The following is a 19,818-nucleotide window of genomic DNA, read 5'->3' on the forward strand; positions in this document are numbered from 1 at the left end:
GGCCCTGCCGCTGGCAGGGACTGTGCTGCTCCTCACACGTTGCAAAGATCAGGTGCTCTCCTGTAAAACTGCATTATATATATACAATATATATATATATCAGAGCATCTTTGGGCAGATTTGTTCGCTATCTGGATGTTCGCTCTTCTTCAGAAGGGTGATAGGAATCTAAACCTCTTGCCTCTTCAGATATATTCTCCCTTTAGAGCTGTCATCCAGGTTGTCAAAACTTATCCTTAGCACGTTTCAGCTTTAAAGGTCCTCTTATCAACACCACAACATTCTTGTCCATCCCATTACAGCTTGTCAATGAGAGCCTTTGAGTATTTGGTTTGAAGCAGCCTAGGAATCTTTTGCTAAATTCCTTCAAAAGAATTTAAATAGTCCTAATGACCATATTACCTTACAGGCTTTTAAGTGTTTCGCCAGCTGCTTGAGTCAATGCGCTATAAATTGTAAGCCTTTCTGCAGTAATCTCAGCATTTGTTTGGGAGTTAAATATTAACAGATTTTTTTTCGTTCTCTCAGACAGGAGGCTCACGCACCTGCTCCGTTCCCTGCAGGGTTTGTTAGAAGTGAATATTGCATTCCTCTCGAGTGCTCTGGGTGCTGTTCTCTGTGTACGTGCTTTACATGGGGCCAATTTGAAGAAGACTTACTGATGTCTGGACCTCTGCACCTCTTGCAAACATGCCTTCTTTCTGGTAGAAATCTTGGTTGGCAGAATGCCCGGCTGCATAGGAAAGCTGTGTGGCTGAGCAGTGGATTTAACACAACGATGCAGTTAACTCACTGCTGTGCCCTTTACGAGGCTTTATTCTGCACCACTACTGTCTGTTTTTCAGCATGCTGGTGCTTGAGGTTGATCAAGAAGATAGAGGAAAAAGCAAAGAAAAATTATAAATATAAAAGACAAGTTAGTAACGCATATCTGCTAAATATTAGAAGCAACGTAAGTGGTTAGGCCACATCAATACAACAGGTGTACCTTAGGTATTTGTCTTTTAAAGACAAAGAGGGACTGCCTCCCACACATATTTCAGAATGAATCTGAAATGTGTTTTTATCACTTACAATGATTTCCATCAGAGAATAATAAAGAGATTTGATGCCTAGGGTACTTAATGTTCTGTGATGTATAGTGTAATAGCTATTTTAAGTGTAGGAAATACCCTAATAAGAAGCAGTTCGCTAGTGTGCTGATCTAGTTGATTCTTATCGTAGCATTCTCTGTAAAATAATAATTGAAAGATATGACAATACAGATTTTTGATTAAACTTTGGCATCTGATAAACTCAAGCAGAGTTAGGCAGATCACTTCAAGAGCTTTAAAAAAAAATGTAACATTTGTTTTTGATGATACCTTTTCTTTTATGACCTTTGCTAGATACATTAGTTAATGAGGTGAAGTACTCTGAATCTATAAAGAAAAAAATTAAGCCCAAAACATGTTAAATATTTTCTCATAAAAGAAGCACAATGAATCGAGCCTGTACTTTTTAAGGCCTATTATTTAACTGGCTGTAGACTTCAATTTTTTTTTTTTTTTTTTGAAGTAGGTATTTAAGTCATTACCAAAACCCTAAGTTTATAAGCCATTTCCTTCTCCTACACCTCCTGGCTTCCCCTCTCTACCCTCTTTCCACCTCTGTCCCCATGAAAGGCTGAAAAACCGTTTTGTTTGTGTTGTGGTGTGGCAGTTACAGACTTTATCAGGAATGAGCCATGCAGCATGAACTGTTCTGTCCTTAATCCATCGTGGTTGACGTGTTTTCTACTGTATTCCCCTTGTATCTCTTTTTTTTTCTTTTTTTTTTCCTTTTTTTTTTTCCCATGTTCCTATGTATGCTAGCTTGTTAGATTCACCTGCTCCCATGTCACTTCATGTGGAGTCTGTCCAAAATACAATATTACCTTTCTTGCTTGTTCATATACTTTCCTGAAGGATTTATCTTATTATATTTTTACAAGCTCCAGTTCAGCAGAATTTTTAAGGAGAATCCAGTTTCATGCTGAATAAAGCTAGTACCCTTCGGTCTTCTGGGATTCACGACCACGTAGTTTTGTCATTCTGAATAAATTCTCTGCCCATTGACTTTCTGTTGGTCTTGAAGTCTCCTTTCGCTGGCTTTAATTCTCAGTCCTTACCTCAGTCTTGTAGCAGGTATCTCTGAGGAGAAACCTCAGTCCTTAATAACTTCAAGATACTCTTTTTTGGTTTGCTTTTATTTTTATTTTTAATTTCAGGCCAAGGATCTCCAGCTGTGCAGTCAGACCTCTGGGATAGCTGAGCACTGAGAGTATAAATGTAAATGATACAGTCACTGCACCAGCGGCATCATCTCTGATGAACGTCAGGGAGTTGCTTTCCTGCCAAGTCTTAACTGAGGACTCAGTTTTCATTTGTGAGTGCAGGGCTCTGGGGCTTCTCAGGGACGTTATGTGCTTTCATTTTCATTTGCCTGGGATGGGAAATCAGCACTGCTTGGAAAGGGTGGCATATTTAACCTCCCTCCCCCAATTACACTGGTGCCAATAGATGGGAGTCAGCTTAAATATATCCTCCTACTAACTACTGATGGACTGGCGCTAAATGTTTATTTTGGCTTAAAGGGACACTGCTGAGATGGTAATCAGCAGATGATTTTGTTTCAAATTTTCCATTCAGTGCATAGTTTTCTGGCTGACTGACTTGGCTTTGTGTTTCAACAGATATATGTATATACATGGTTATCCAGTGGTCTATATGGAAGTAACAAGGTTGCCTTCACTCATTTATAATATGCATTCACAAAAGAGCGTAACTTAAACAGTTCATTGCAGATGTTACTAAAAATGCTCTGAGCTAGGAAAAAAAAAAAAAAACATGCAAAAACTGAATGTACTTCTCTTTGGTTGTGCTTGCTTTTTGTAGGCGACTTTCTGGCTTTAAGCGCCCTCTCTGCTTTTGTCTTAGTGCAGTGGTGCTGTATGCTAGCATCTAAAAGGCAGATAGACAACAGGGTGGCTTCTTTTCGAAGTGATCACAAAATCCTAGTGTATTTTTGTAATAGAGCTAGTGTTCAGTTGGATGTGTAGCTTTTGGGTGTTCTGCCATGGCCCTCTACGTTATAACTCCACCTTCTGGCCTCACAAAGTAATAAGTTGTTAGCACTGGGTACATCGTTCTTGGTTTGGAAGAAGACATACTTTACAAGCAGTGACAGCAAAGGAAGAAGAGAAGCTGCCCTTTTGTTATTCCCTCCTATTGGGAGGTTGTGATTTTTCTGAGTTTGTGTGTTCATCTTTGATCTAAGCATGGCAGTGATCTGGACCAGCCTGTCAATACGTTATCTGCAGCGTTGCATAATGATGTGCGGAGGAAGTTTTGTAAATCCTTTAAACCAAAAGGCTTTGACTTGAATTTGTCATTTAGAATCTAACTTTATTTGCACCCACCCTCTTCACTATTAAGAACGGAAAAAAAATCAAGGCATCCACAACTCTTTCTACAGAGCACGGTGTTTAAAGAAGTGAAAGTCTCAGATGAAGGGCGTACAGCAGGGCAGTTGGTGTAGCCTGTTCAACATTACGTGCATGTGATATTTATCATAGGTCATTAGGTGATATGTACTTGGGCATCTTGCAGTATTCCTGCCTTTTTTTTTTTTTTTTTTAAGAACACATGTGGGAGAAGATGAATTGAGTGATACAAGTGATGCTATGGCTACCACATGGCTGTTCCGTAATTGTGAGGTGCTGATCATGTGCTGCCAGCTGGGAGGCACCGCCGAGGTTAGGCAATGCTGACTCGGAGGGGAGTGGTGCCGCGATGCAATCTGCTCCTGGCCTTGGAGTTGATGAAGCCAGGTAGCATCCTTCCCGAGGCCTGCCTTCATGAAAATGTGCTGCCACTGACTTGCCAAGTAACAAAGATGACAAAAATGAGGATTGAGGCAGGTTGTCGGTGGTTTGCCTTTTAGTACAACCCAGCTTCTTAGCTATAAGTAGTGATGCCCTGGTGGAAGTCAAGGGAGCTTCAGTCACTGGCACTTGTGAAGGGGCAGGGCAGGGGCTGCAATTTCAGCTACCTCCATCTCATTGCTTCCCTCAGCACCTGGGCAATGGAACCAAAACTACAAAATAACTTCAGGACTAGGTTTTAGCTTTAGAAGTAATTCCAGTTCCTCAATGGCTTTTGGAATTTGGCCCATATTTTTTTGCCTCAAAAATCCTCAGAGAGGAAAGGTATGGATAGGTTATGTGCACTCTCTTACAAGAGACCACAGCAGAACTGTGAGGTGCTCATCTCTGAAGGAAATGCAGATTTAAAGGCTTCTATGTGGTAATGGCCAACCATCTCAGTATCCCACCAGGATCCTAAAAACTCATTTATTCCTTTCTGGCCACATGAAAAGATGTATGGGTCAACTGAGTCATCCTGGGTTTGAAGTAGATTTCACTGGCAAATTGTCATGAAACATGATAACTCTAAACTTACATATTATTAAAAGTAGAATTCATAAACAGTAAGAGTTGCTGGAATACACAGAATTTCAAGATCTATAAACTTGAATATCTGCACCTCTGACTTTCGGACTCAAGCCAGGCACAGATGCAGTTACTGAAGTTGGTCCAGCAATTCCATGCTCAGGTATGAAATATGGGCATGAAGTTTGGGTAGGGAATTAGTAGTATAAAATCTACATTGACAATACTGTATATCCAAGTCTAAATTTTGGAATTTGGCTCAAATACATTGCAAGTCTATCAATAGCATATAAACACTTAGGATGTGATCTGGTGATACAGCTGTAGCATTGCAAGCTAAAATCCTGATAATGGGACTTCTGCCATTGCCTTCAGTGGAGCCAGAAAGCATTTCCTCACGACGTTACATGATAATTAAGGTTGGCTATGAAGTCACTTCTCCATCCGTACTAGACCTGGGGGCCTACACTGAAGCCAGCTCTGTGTATGTGGCTCTTGTTACTCGTGATTCCAGCGCATAGCGAGGGGCTCAGCCACCCAAAAAGGCCAGCAGTAGGCCCCTATTCTTTCAACTCCTGTCTGTTTGCAGGCAGAAGGAGGGGAGGGAGGGAGGAAGGGTTCAGGACCGTCTGTACTCAGGGAAGGCTGACCTGCAGGTGGGCCACAGCAGAGGCTGACCTATCTGGAAGTGTACCAGACCTTTTGGGGTCAGGCTGAGCTGCTGCAGAGAGCTGTGTGTTGGAGTTTATAATTGGTCCCTTGAGAGTGATGATGCCTTTGATGTTGTCCCTTATCAGCAGTGTGCGCCGATAGTGCCTGAATGACTCGCCTGAATTCATGTAAGAAGCTGGTGGGGCTGCAAGAACTGCTTGAACTTAGATGGTCTGGGATTTTAGGTTAGCATTGGAAACCCTGCACCCTGCTTCCTTGCGCTTTGTTTCAGGGCATGTCTTTAGCAGTGACTCCTGCAGTGGGCTGAAAGCAGAATTTGCACGAAGCTGAGCTACTTTTAATATTTGTTGTCACTTTTTGAAAGCCTCAAAATATGACTTTTTTCCCAGTAAAGTAGCTAGAGATGTAAAAAATCAATGATGGAAACAGTTAATAGACTTCAGGGCAATCGGAGGGCTTTGGCTTCTACTGCAAAATATTAACAGCTGTAATTTGACCTCTTAGCCAATTAATTTTGGCCAGTGTAAAATTCCATACACTAAATCTGTTTATGATACTTCACTATTCTAGGCATCTGATACTGTGCCAAGACCTTAATATGTCTCAGTGAACAGAGGTCAAGTCATGGCCTTAAAATGAAGACTTGAAATATAAGCTGTGCGTGGGTGGGTAGCCTCATGTCCCTAAGGGGCTTATGAGTTCCTTTTCTATTGCTGTATGATCTGAAACTCTGGTCACTGCTCTCTGTACTACCTTCTTGTATTTCTTAATCAAAATAAATCCATTTTGCAGTTCAGAAATGACCTCTCTTTTTCGCAGTTTATCCGGACCGTTATGTTTTTCACACACGGCTTTAATTAAGCATGCTAGCAGTTATCTGTTGTCTGTGTCGTACATCTGCTCCAAAACTCATCTTTATTAGATTTCCTTGACACTTCTAAGTTATATCCATCTTGTACTTCGGGGTGAAACAATTGTATCCTGGTGATTCTGCCTGTGCTACCCAGTCCTTTAACACTTCATTTTCCTGTCTTTGGCTTTTGGGTTTGAATTTCACTCTGTTAAAGTCTGCAAACTTCAGTGAAAAGAAGTGGACTGATTTTGGATTTAAAAGGTGGTGGTTTGTTGTGGGGTTTCTTGTTTTTTTTTTTTTTCTTGTTTTTTTTTTTTTCCTTCCACTTTGCAGAGGGAATCGTATTGATTGCTGCATGGCAGGATACCAAACTGTGTTAGGTTTTGATTATTTCTGCATGTATAGCAGCTTGATGGAAGCCTAATTCGGTTCCTTCAGCTGACACCAAGCCATGTGGGTGTGACTGGTGTTTGGTGGTGCACCAGATGAGCAGGCACACCGCAGCCTGCGCCACCAGAGCCATGTAACTGTGTAGCTCGGCGTAACAGGCTCGGGGCAACCAGGGTCTAAATCGCATCAAATCTGTGAAAGTTGACTTCCAGGTGGAGGGCTGGGCCACTGCTTGGTTCTCGAGAGCCAGATGATGTGTTTTATATCATAATGAAAGAAGCAGCTTTCTGAGATACTCAGTACTTCTCATGTACACATTTTATTAAAATCTACTGTTGGCGTGTTCTGAGCAGCTTTTTGTGCAGGATGGAAATGCTGTTTGCAGTAAGTTAAAGGTGTGCCAAGCTGCCTGAAAGTAATGAGTCAGGGAAGTGAGTATCTGTTGTTCCACAGGCATGGATGTGTTAGTAATCATGTCTGAGACCTTGAGAAACTTCTGTGACAGGAAACAAAGCCTAACAAGTTGATATACGAGTCAGTGTCCAAAATGTTTGTATCTCTAGTTATAGTACTGTATAGTACTACTAGGTATAGTACTATAGTACTTCTGGATATAGTACTGTTTACTAGATATAGTACTGTATAAAAGACAGACTTCGAAGTCTTATAATGAAGGCTGCCAGTAATAAAGCATCCTAACTAGTGCTAGGAAGTTGAAGAACTTTGGAGGCCAAATTCTTGATTTGCTTAAGCCTGATTTATATTGAATTTGGCAGAGATGTGCTGGCTAGCCAGAAGTCCAGTCCTTGGCTCAAAATACTTTTTGGGCAGGGGAGAAGTGGTGAGGAGAGTAGGGAGTGAAGAGACCAAAATTAAAAAAAAGCACAAGAACAAATTGCTTTAGTCATTTCCATTTTGAATTTACTTAGCCATTAAAACAAATGAGATTGTCTTTGTCTGTGATATATAGTTCCCAGCTGATGTAAAGGGTATGAAAATAGTTAATGGCTTAAAGAAAAAAAAACAAGAGGGTTTGTATTATCTTAGGAGATTGTCTCTGTAAAGCTGTTCCCCAGGTACCACCAGGTGGTGTTGAATTTTGCATACCTTGTACATTCGAAAGAATAAGATTTTTCAAAGGAAATAAATTACAAAACCCCATGCAGCTAAGGTTGCTTCTTTAAGTGGAAAAAATTAGTCCAATTTTCCAGCAGCTGGAAGCTGAAGTGTCTTGATGGTGTAATAGTGATACCCTTTGACTGAAGTTGGACAACCTGGATCATAGAACGTGGAAAATGTCACCTGCAGTAAGCCCGTTTGTTCTGGGGGCTGCTTTCTAACCTGTCACACTAGAGAGCACCAGGGAAGCTCAGATTGGAGCAGCACAGCCTGAAGTCGTGTGTCTGGGCAGCTTTGGGAGGGCTGTTCTCGGTCTGCCCCTCTGCCCTGCATTGCTTTCCTCATAATGTTGAGGGACAAGAGAGTGACAGGAGAGTTTTTCATAGCGGGGAGGTTTCTCCCACCTTTAAAACTTGCTCCATTGTGAAATGGGTGGAACATGCAAGTGAAAACTACCGAATGAAGGTGTACGAGGTATGGGGCTATCCCAGTATTTCAGAATAGGATTTAATCAGATATTTTTTATGATGGGGATAGGGAAAGGAAAGGGGAGAAACAGCATTGAGGATGCATGCTCTTCTGATTCAAATATTTGAGGTTTCTTCAGTCCTGTGAAAAAAGTCAGATTTTTGTCAGTATTAGGCCAACAACTATTTTATTTTTCAGTGCGAAAGGTTTTTCAAACAGACCACCAGATGGTAGTGTTTCCTTTGTAATTAGAGCTGTGATTTCAATGAAGCAACTACTCTTGTTTGGCACAGGTCACTCAAGGACTGCTCAATATATAGCAGAAGTAGAGATATGCAAGTCAGGAGTACTAGTAGTTAAATAACCAACAACGACAACAAAAAAAATGCGTGTGTGTGGGGATCTGTAATCTTCAGCCAAGGGAGGCAATAAAGGACACGGTGGAGCCCTCTGTGTTACAGATAAGCTGCTAGCCAGGAGTCATAGAAGTATCACAGGTGATTAAAGCAATAAAGCACGAGGCAAGCTGGAAATAGTCAATCTTCTGCAACAGCGAGAGTTGCTGTTCAACTGCAGTGCTTTTCCTAAGTGTCAGGCACGATTTTGTTGTTCAGCTGGGGCGTGCAGTATCGCTTACTGCAAAAAGTTTGGCTGGCAAGTGGATAGAGCACTGAGGTGTTGGATTTAGGAGGTCAAAATTACCTGGTGGTGGTGTCTGGTCTTGGGCACATCTCTTCATCAGTACGTGCCGTGTTTTTTTTAGGAGAGGGCAAGGTTACTGATAGCTCTTACCAAGTTCTTAGAGTGACTTAAAATATTCAGGAATGCAGTATTATTATTTCAGCTGCACATGGCTCTCATCAGCGACTGTCTCAGATAACATATTTGGGTCAGTTTGCCTAAATGTTTTGAAAGGCCTCGTTTTATTCAATGTCCGGATTAGAAGAAGTTGTGAAATGTCACGCTGTGTGGCCGAGTGCATACAGCAGGGTGTGACAGAGGGGTTTTAAAGGCAGTCCTGCCTGGGAGCTGCATACCAGGCGTGTTCGGTATGTTTCTGAGTAGAGACCGATGGAGAAATACTGCAGAAGGTTACTGCAAATACTTGGATGTCTTTTAAATGAAGGAGCCTAGATCCGTGTGGTCACTTCATTTGTTCTTCCTTTGGAATACTCCAACAAACAGTCTCAGTTTGGGGAGGGTAATGGGCACAAGGATGAAAAGATACCTGACTAGTAGTGGCGCCTACAATTTCAGTAGAAGGTTTTTATGACTTTTTTTATTTTTCATGTTATTCTTTTCATAGGACAATGTCACTATATGCAACATAGGATGTCAGCAAATCTTGGTCCTAATTCCCAATGGGAAAACCAGAGTATGCCCCTCTTTGTGTTGTGCTCTGAGTTCCTCCCTTACCCCTCTAGCCTGACTTCTGTCGTCTTCTGTCTCCGTTCCGAAAAATCCTTCTTTTTTGCCTCAGGGACAGGTGCATTTCCACTGAAAAGGCTTTCTGAACCTGTGAGGATACAGACTGGGGAACTTTTGAGCTAAGGATCTGCAACAGGTAGATTTTTCTGTGCAGCGTTATGCAGGTGAATGTAGAATAAAATCTGCATCACAGCATCACAATGGTTTGCTTGAAATGTGATGTGTGCTTGCAGAGTCATGTCCCGCAGTCTTTGGAGTGCTCTGGTAATTACAGAACACAAAACTTGCTGCTGGGTCTGCTTTAGATTTTGAGGTGAGCAAGTACTAATCAAACAGCTTTTAAAATCTATACCTGGGATGTTTCCGATCACTTTAAACCGATGGGCACATATTTGTGCTATGGAAACATTAGAAAGGACGTGTTTGGATACTTTGCCTGATCTACAGAAGTGTGTGCTCATAAAACAGCGAAGCCAAGAGCTTTGGGCTGAGCTCTTCAGACTTTTCAGAGTCCCAAGAAGGTCCAAAAGCAAACCAACAGCAACCGTCCAGCAAAGAGAGATCGCCAAGTGAGCAGATAAACTCACGGTGAAAACACGTAGCATAGCTGAGCTCACTGTGCTTTTTGAGGCTCCTGTATTGTTTCCTATATGCTGGGTGTGATTGCAGCCCTTTGTGCATCATTTCCAAACCACTGAAAAACGAGTGGATTTGCTTGGGTACAAAAGACGAGCAGAACAGAGAGCTGATTCCGCTACCAAAGGAGAAAAAATGTCTTTGAGCGTATCTGCTTTTAATAATGTTTTCTTAGAGATGCATTTTAGTTGTGGAAGGAGTCTGTTTCCCAGCTGCAAGTGGCTTCTGCAGAATTTCACTGGGATAACTAAAGGCTGTTTTTCTTATTGCAACATGCCCCATCTTCAGGTAGTCATTTTGATTCTCATGTTGTATGTATGTCATTCCTCACAGTTTTAAGATTTTGTCAGCATCTATTTTGCACTGTTCAATCAGGCACTTGTTGGTTGCATGGAACAAAGTGTTTCAACTGAGTAATGAAGCACTGCTCTGGTGCTACAGTGCCACTGTGGACATTTCTGGTTTTATTCACTTGAACTAAAATATCAGCCAGGAAAACAGGAAATGTATCGGTTCCAAATTTTTAACTTTATTTATATGGTTCAAATGTTATTTAATTGACATACTATCTTTTTTATTATTTTTTTTTCCTATTGGGCTATCCCTATGTCTTCTAGAAGCGGAATTTTTAAAAACAGAAACACAAGGCTGGTTTTAAGAGAAGATCCACTAATAGGATGTGGTAAATACTGAACACTGGACCTGTAATCCAAGTTTTGATAAAAACCAAACATCCAGCAGAGGAGGAATGCCACGCCTCTCTTTCCAGAGCGCTTAAGGCTCTCTACAAAAAGAAAAGTGCGGGGTGTGTGTATGTGCCTTTGCTTTTCCCCGGTGCTCAGATCCTAAACTATTCCTAAAGATTTTTCAGTACTTTGTTTTGCTAAGATCTTTGTCCTGTGAGCATTTCTGTCCTCTTCAGAACTTAATAGCCTCGGTTTTGTGCATGATTAAAGAAAAAGGAGCATGTTTTTGACCCATTACCCTGCATCTCCTTTTGAGGTGCATGCCATGTGCACGCCAAGGCAGGAATGTTGTGCCCATGCCTCCAGCCGCCTGCCTTCTGTTTGAGTTGCTTTTGTAAAGGTTGTGCTTACCTAGGGCTGGTGCTGGAGCATGCTGCCATATCCACTGCAAGTCCTCAGGTGAACAGAAGAAAAATGTTAAGTATGGATGTTAATACGTTGTTAATGTTCCTTACAGCAACAGGGACCTTAGAATCAGGGCATGGTGAGCACCATTTGGCTGGGTTAAAATGATGCTTGTAAGTAACTTTAAATCAAGAAAAATTTCTTAGCAGTGATAAAAAACAGTTCTGTGTAGAAGGAAATGTCCCGATGCTATCATGCACAGTTCTGGAAACCCAGCTGAACATCCCTGCAGTGTAGAGCTGCATCCCCACTAAATTCGGAGGGCATATTGCAGAGGAAAGTTCCCCTGTCGTTGCCTCAGCTCTGTGGTGTCTTTTCACGGGGAAATAGCAAAGGATTTGCTGCCTCTCATCCAGGGACTTGGCGTGTAGCGAGGAGCGTGGTTACTTGCTGCCTGTTCAACCAGGGCTGAGCTTGTGTTGGGAAGGGAAGGAGGGTGTGGGAAGCAGCCTTTTTCTGCTGCCTGGCTGCATTTTTCTGTGCCCGTCTTTGCTTGCCACTGGGTTATAATCATCTGCCCAGTTGCCTAGATTTCCAGAGGAAGGACAGAAAATGGAGCTGTAGCCGTCAGTATAGCTGGAACAAGTTTTGGTTTCCTTTTCTACATAGGCTCATTTCAAATAAGCAAATCACAGCCATCATCCCTCTGGAGTTAAACAAATTACACAAATCCCTTGCAGGAGTGAGGGACCCCAGGAGGCGCTGTGGTCAGGTCCGACAGCAGAATTAATTTATGCCCATCTCTGTCACAAAAAAGTAAATAGCATTTGAATTTGGTTCTGTCGTAAGCTCCTGAGGTTGATCAGTCAGACTGTAAAGCAAAAGTTGGAGCCCGGTTTCCAGTCTCTCTCACTGCCTCCCATCCTGCTGCTGTCAGAGTGATTCTCCTTTTTCTTATTTTGTTTTTCCCTCAGTATGGGATGTCCATCACAGGCCTAAATCTCCGAAATACTGATTTTGATCAGCTAAACCTCCTTTATTTTCAAATAAGTTCCAGTCGCTGTACACATTTGATTGGCGCTTTTCCCCAGCAACCTAATGCTCAGTTTGGGGTAATGGGAACACAAACCATTAATAAAAGATTAAAGAAAAAGCAAAACACCAGGATTTAAAATTCCAAACATATCTCTGTAGACTGTCTTTATAAAAGGCAGTTTCTTCGGCAGGCGTTGAAACGCAATTCTTCCTACGCATTAATAATAAAATCAGACATGAACTTTCAGATTGCTGTGCTGAGCAAAATGGATGTAGTTCTTTTAAGTCCATAAAAGTAAAGAAAATCAGATTTTAAGAACCAAGATCACACTTGAGCACAGTTGGAAAACTACAGCATGTTACCAAAACCTCATTAAACTGTCATAGGCTTTTTCTGTACATTTCCTTTCACAGTCGTCTTGATTGCCAAGATATTTGTGTGTAAATACTCTTTTCTAGCCGGGTTCCCCCTCCTCGGATGCTATTTGTGACAACACAGCCATTCCCGTGGGGACTGCGAGGTGCCATGTCAGGAACAACAGTGACCTCGCGAGCCTGCTGGAGGGCGGAGGTGGTCGGAATGGCCAAGGCAGGAAAAGTGGAAAAATATGTGGGGAAAAATGAGGGAACTCTAACAAGATGTGGATAAAGTACCGGTGCGTGAGGTTGTTTTTGTTCTTTAAGGTTCACCGGCTCGCACTGTGCAAAGCTTTGCTTTCTGGCATGAAAATCCCTGTTTTTGGCTTTGGAGCATATGTTGTGGGACATGCAGCGAAAGAGAGCTTTCCTCTACTAAGATGAGCAACATGAGGTAAACTTAGCCTGAGAAGTGTAACTCTGTCCCAGCTTCCAGAAAACGGAGCATTAAATCAGAGCCTATAACCACTTAACGCTTCTCTAATGCTTAACACGTGGAAATGGTATTGAATCTTCACAACAGCCCAACGCTAGAAGTAAGTGCTAGAGTCCTCGCTTAAAATTGGTGAATGTGTGATAATGTGAACAGTAAGTGAACTCTCGTGGGGTGACTCATCAAATCACTGGCAGCAGTGGGGCAAAACCTAGAAATTCCTATCTTTATAGTCTCGTGCTTTTTCTCTGGATCAGATTTGCCTTTCAGGGAAAACACCATTTTCAGACTTGATCTGTTCAGTTGTGATACAGCCTCACTCCTACCAACATTGTTATGCTGTTTTAGAGACAGGTAAGCCTAGGGTTACCAGAGCATATTCATCTCTTAAATGTCCACAAGATCTTTTATGCGTAGAAGAACTCATACAGATGCTTATGCAACAAATGTGTGAGCTGAATGGAGCTGAAATGGGCTCACCCTTCTGTATGCGGATGTCTGCAAATTGAGCATCATGTATGCAAAGCATCCCCTTTTGCAGGGTTTTGAGTCTCTCTCTCTCTTCTCACGCATGCCAGGTCTGCACTAACTCCTGATTTATATCGCTTTAAGTGAGAGGAGAATCAAGGCCTTTGACTTGTAAGTCTCGCTGAAAACACATTTTTATGGTCAGGGTTATAATGGAAATGCTGACAAACTCAGACACTTAACTATAACTGCACGGAGTGTGACGCGATAATAAAGATATGTTTTACTGCCAAACTGTCTTGTGGAGACATTAGGGGAACGATGTTTTTCAGATTCTCTGTTGTAAATATGCATAGTTTGGCAAGGAAAAGGTGTTTGCCAGGTCAAAGTCGCTGCTCCGAAAAAGAATGCAATAACAAAATAATGTAAATAGTGAAGCACCCAACATCTCTGATATAAGTTACCAGCTCTGAAGAGTGAACTGCCGAATTATTATTTCTTATGTTCGTGCGTCAAACATAGTATATCAGCACGCCATTAATTCAGTGTCAGCAGTATTGATTCTCTATGCATGTAACTCCCATTGAGATCATTAGTGGGTCTGTTTGTAAAAGGACTACAGGCACTCATGTCACTGAAACGTATGAAGTTCATGTTTGTGGGGGTTCTTTTACATGTGGAACTTCAACAGAAAGACCCTTCACTGTTCAAAAACGTATCTCCAGTCTTATGGTGAAAAGCTGCCATTTATTTCAGTCTGAAGCAGACAAATGAGGCTTTCATCCAGTCCTGGGTTTGAATGTAAGGGGAATAGGGCCAGTTTTACTCCTAAGCATCTTTTGTAAGTAGGCCCCTCTCTATTAGAGCTGAATGAATTACTATTTTTGAGGTTTTGTTTCTCTTTTCCGTAGTGCTAAAATAATGGTTTCTCTGGGTGAAGATTTTTGAAAATACTTTGTTTTGTCAACGCTGCAACCCCCACCCCAGACCTGAGACTGAGTCAACTGAGAGTTGAGCTTAATGATGGGCAGAGTTTGTTTATTTTTCGTCTTTATTTTTTATTTTTTTCCAAATGTCCTTCACAATCTACTCCACTTTCTCACTTTCTGTTCCTCCCAAGAGCAAAGCAGAGGCTTATTTGCTGTAGTGACATTTCTGAAAATCTGCGTGGCAGCATCACTGTTGCCTATGGAGTAGTCATCATGTTCAATTTTGTTGATCCTGTATTTGTTTGCTGGAAAGCAAACCCATCTATTTATCTTCAAAGTCTGTTTTCCCAGGTTTCCGTTGCTTAAAGAGCTATACCCAGCTACAGCAGAGTCCCTGACTGCAAAAGCCGGCGATATTAATGTTTTGCTCGGCCATCCTAATGCTCAGTGTGATGTTTTGGAAGTGTTCTGTCTTGTCAGCCTGTTGTTTTTGCAGTCTGTGTTGATTTGGGTGTCAGCTATGTTTCCAATAAACTTCTGAACCCAGGTTACTTTCTAGTGGGGAAGAAAAGAGATGCTTTGTTTGCCATGCTATGAAAATTAAAGAGCAAGGACTTTCAAAAATAGGAGCCTACAGTTAGGATCCTTAGCCTGCGTTTAGATTTTGAAGGCAGTGGCCTCGTTTTCAAAAGGGCTGTGCATCCAGGAGATCCTTTTTGGAGCCAGTGGTTATACCTGTCAGAGTCCTGGCCTTGGACCATGGTTTTTAATGCTCCACTTGAGCGGGGTTTAATGTCTAATATCAAATTTACTTATTTGTAGCCACATGGTGTTGCGTGGGGGTTTGACGTAGTTGCTGGTACAGCAATATTGTGAGATCAATGACACAGAGGCAGTGCAGTGACTGTGACATGTAGCTGTGTCACGATACACACGTGGTTGCCATTGCTGGTCCGCCTGCTCCCCGTGGCAGTGCTGGGCCCCCCGTCGCTGGGATGGAGCACGTGGGCTGAAGCCAGCTCGAGTCTGTTGCCTTCTTCAAGGTTCACGTTGGTCACTCAGGTTAGAGACTCCGGTCTGAGCCACGTACGTTTACCGTGCTGCCCTGGCTGGCTCGAGAAGGTGATCCTCTCTCTTGATTATTTTAAGAAAGGCCATTTACACAAGTCAGTCCACTCAACTGATACAGCTGTTAGTCTAAAACAAAGGCCATCCTGTGATCCCATTTTGCTAAGTTCAGTTTTCTTCACGATATCATGGGCACATCATCCCTGCCTGTCTTCTCTGACCGATTTCCTTGGCAGGAGGTCAGTGCTCAGCCACAGTACCCTGCTGGGACTCCTCAGGAGCAAAAACTGTAAGTGCTGGTGGCAGGCGCAGCTGGGATTGTATTTCCCTTCTGTGCGTGCTTGTGATTTTGGGGGAGGCTGAAAGGGAAGGAATAAAACTTTCTGGACTAAAGTTTTCCATATTGGGTTTCTATTCTGTAGAGAGCCTAGCTCATGAATTTAGAAGAAAATTCTCTCTTTTGTTTTCAGTTAGGAGCAAAACAAATACACTAAAGAAATAAAATAAGAGTTGCAATGAATTATTGTACTTCACTCTATTGAGCTTCATTTATGAAGACAATTTTGGCATACAGGATTTGGAGTAAAATTTCTCTGGCCACATTTTCAAGCAGAAGCAAGACAAGTAGTCTTTACAAATAAGTGGTTGGAACAAATCATTTCACTTTCAAGCCAACAGATCAAGGGTAAAAGGAAAGAAGCTTATGATGCTTCCAAGTGAAGATTACATCCTTTTGTATATGGAAAATAAGGTATTAGCTAATTCAGTCTTTAAGACAGAGCCATGCAGTGCTCTGGGGCCGGGTCTGTGTACCACTAGAGGCTGCAACGTGTCATGGGCAAATCTGCAGAGCATCCCCGCGATCTAGCTCCTGTGACTTATTGGTGCAGCACTGTCTTAGAATAAAAGTGCACAATGAAATGATGAAGAGCATAATGAGCATCTTCTGAATGTTTCCATGTCCTTTGTCTTTCTGCTATCAGCTGCAACCAAACTTCACGTGGCTATTTTTAGCATGGAGGTCACACATGTCCTCAGTGCTCTCTGGCAAGCCCACACAGCAAGCTTTGCCAACGGCTAAGCTGGATTTCCTAGAAGAAACAAGTCATGTAAAAGTTGGTAGCTGAGACGGGAAAGCAACTGCTGGGCTCCGACTGCTCCGTTTCTTGCCATAACCAGTAGGCAGTGCTCCTATGGCTAGTGGAAGCAAGAGGTTCACAAACAAACAGCAAATTATATCATATTCTGAAGAGTTTCTTAGGAATATACCAATTTAATGCTTTTTTTTTGAGCAAACAAAAAAATCCTATGGCATATGCATCCACCATTTTGAGCATTAATCTTGAGGTCAGGATATGCCTGTTGGGTATTTTCCTCTTAATGAAGTAACTTGCTGCAGAGGTGCCATAATATTCTAGCAATCTACATGTTCTCTGGCCAAAGTACTTAAAGTTTTAGCTCCTTCTTGAATAAGTTGGTTGGAAACATGCCGTTTTTAGAAGCTAGATATCTTTTATTGGATTTGATGAGAAATATAAATTGGGTTTGGAAAAGGGCTAGCCGTTCAAGCCCTCGATTCTCCCTATTAAGATTTTCCTTGCAACTTGGCCTCTTTTAAACTCCCATCTCGTGCATACTCTTTTCTAATCTGATACCTCAGCGTACATATCTAAACATGATCAGTGACAGTTTTAGCTGCGGGGTGAGACTTTCTGTGACAAGGGCAGTGAGCTCTGATTTGAGACCATTCATTGCAAGTGACTTCAGCTGTCTCTTCAAGTGACATCCAGCTACTTGAGGAATGAGGGATGACGAAAGTTCTTTGGACAGAAAACTTTCACTGACAAGAAGGTGACAGGTCCTTGCACAGCTGGTCTCTGATATGCCTTGGAAGAGGCCTACATAGTTACTAATTTAAGTTTAGCGGTGGCTGCAAGCATGGAGCAGACAAGTTCTTGTAGATTTGTAACTCATCTGCAGGAATGACAGGAGTTGGAGCTACACTTACGGTGCTTGCATTGTTGTATAACATTTCCAATAGCCCATGTTTATTTAAAGAACTAAGTAAACTGAACTGCAAGCTATTCTCATTCTCATTAATGCTTCTTAATATGTAGCTGAACATGGTGTATTCTCTTAATTTGTTCATTTATTTAAAGTGGATACTGACCTTTTTTTAATGGTCTGTCAAGTTGTAGTAATGGTATCCTCAGTCTTCAGGCTGTCTATTCCGTCTTATTCTTTTTCCTGTCCTAATTTTCCCCAATGTCTCCTATCAGTTTTTCAGCTCTAGTGGTGTTAGCAAGAATGAGAACTTTACTGCGTGGGATGTGGGTGGCTGCTGTTTTAAGGGGACATCTTGCCTCACTCAGAACAAGTGTGTGCAACTCCTAAATCACCGTGCGATGTGCCCACCATTGCTCCTGTTGGCAAAAAAAAATCGAGAGATCCTTGTAAACTAGGAGGAGGGTGGTGTGGCCTGAACGTGCACAGGCGAGCTCTTTCCACAGCACTTGGCTAAGTGCCTGCCATTGATTGGGAGCTGTGGCTTTGTCATTTGTGTTTGCTGGCATCCAGTTAGCAACATGGGAGTGTTGATCCCAGCTCTGCCACCAGCCACTTTTTGGCCTCTGTCATATAGTATGTCATGTAAGTAACTGCTGATTGCTTTTGTGTCTGTGTATATGCAGTAAAGGTTTAAATGTTGAAAGTTTCCACTGTGAGGAATCCTCACCTGAGAAGGAAGTGTTTACTCTTCAAATGTCAGGTAGCTCTTGGAATAAAACATGATGGAAACCTAAAAAATAATAATAAAAATTGTGGCCCTTGAGGTCCAGACATAAGGTGACTTATTGCTGGCATTTGAATAACAATGCTGTTGTGGCAGATCTGATGGCAGAGGCTCCTCCCTTCCTGCCATCGCTCAGGACTGCTCTTCCCACTGCTTTCTCTGCTGGCTTTTTGCGTGGTTGGGCTGTGTCCCCAGCAGTGACTTTGTATTATTTTTGAAGTATCTCATTTCACAGCTGTGATTTAGAGCATGGCCACAGAAATGGTCGAAGAGGCCCAGCTGCTAGGACGGTCACCTCCAGTGTGTGTGGTGCAGAGGGGTGAGCCTGCCAAGCGCATCAGCCCAGCTGCTGACAGGAGAGCAATGCTCAAGCCCTGTTGGGATGGACTATTAAAGGCAAGATAGGCAAAGTGAGACTAATTGTTGCAAAGGGAGTAATGGAGACCGTGGCAACCCCAACGCTGGGTGGCCTTAAGCTGAGCTCCAGGGAAAGAGTGGCCATTTACACCCCACGAAAATTTGTCCTCTTCTGTGCATGGGAATGTTATGTCATACCATCAATGGAGTTTCAGCTCTCCTGTAATGTCCTTACTTCTTGTATCTGAGACATTGCCTGGTTTACATTTAAGATTACAGAAATGTAATCTGTTTCTCAGCAGTTGTGTTTCAGCCTACAGCTGGTGTAAGTCAGCAGAGCTCAATTGCCCGCACAGGAGTCATAGCATTTGCAGCCGCTGAGGGTTGGCTCTCAGCAAATAAACACCAGTGTATTATTGCACAGATTTGACCTCGTTTGTTTGTTTTTTTCCATCTCCTTGACACATCGTTGTGCAAATTGTCACTGAAACAAGGGAGTAGGAGAGGAGATGATTAAATATTACATAAGGATAATAAGGTGTGAGTAAAAATATTTCTGTGGCTTAACATGTATGTGTTTTTTGGAAATTTCTTTGCTAGCTGGAAAATGTGAGCTCTGTGTAATGCCAAATAAACAGTTTGCTGTAGATATTCAAAAGGACCAAGTGCACCTCTTACAGATACTTTGTTGACAGTTAAAAAATGACATATCTATTATTCATGTCGAGCAGGCTGACAGGAGGAATGTTGCCCTAACTTTCGCTTGGTAAGTGAGGAAAGTGGAAAGCACCGTAGCTTGTAACGGCAATCCTGTTTGTTTACAGGATCCTTGTCTTTTCTGTAGGCTGATTTGTAATATGTCTGAGCTGAAGCTTGGTAGGCCTTGGCACTACAGTGACAAAACTTCCTTTGATTTCAGCAGGACTGTAATTTGGCTTCGGGTATGCATGTTTATGACTAAGGTCACAGAAACCTGGTGCAGACAATGGTTTTTGTTTGATTTTTTTTTTTTTTTTTGGAAGTCACTATCTGTAAAGGAGTGATGCTTGGCTCTCTGACAGCAAACCTTTGATTTTTAATGACTCATCTGCATGAGCTGATAAAACATTTAATGTTGTGAGGCCCTTTCCTGGAGGGTTGGCTTAACAGACTGTTGCATCAGAGATGTGTATGTACAAAAAAACAACGTTTG

This window comes from Cygnus atratus, chromosome 12 (assembly GCF_013377495.2).
Source record: "Cygnus atratus isolate AKBS03 ecotype Queensland, Australia chromosome 12, CAtr_DNAZoo_HiC_assembly, whole genome shotgun sequence".
Taxonomy (NCBI): Eukaryota; Metazoa; Chordata; class Aves; order Anseriformes; family Anatidae; genus Cygnus; species Cygnus atratus.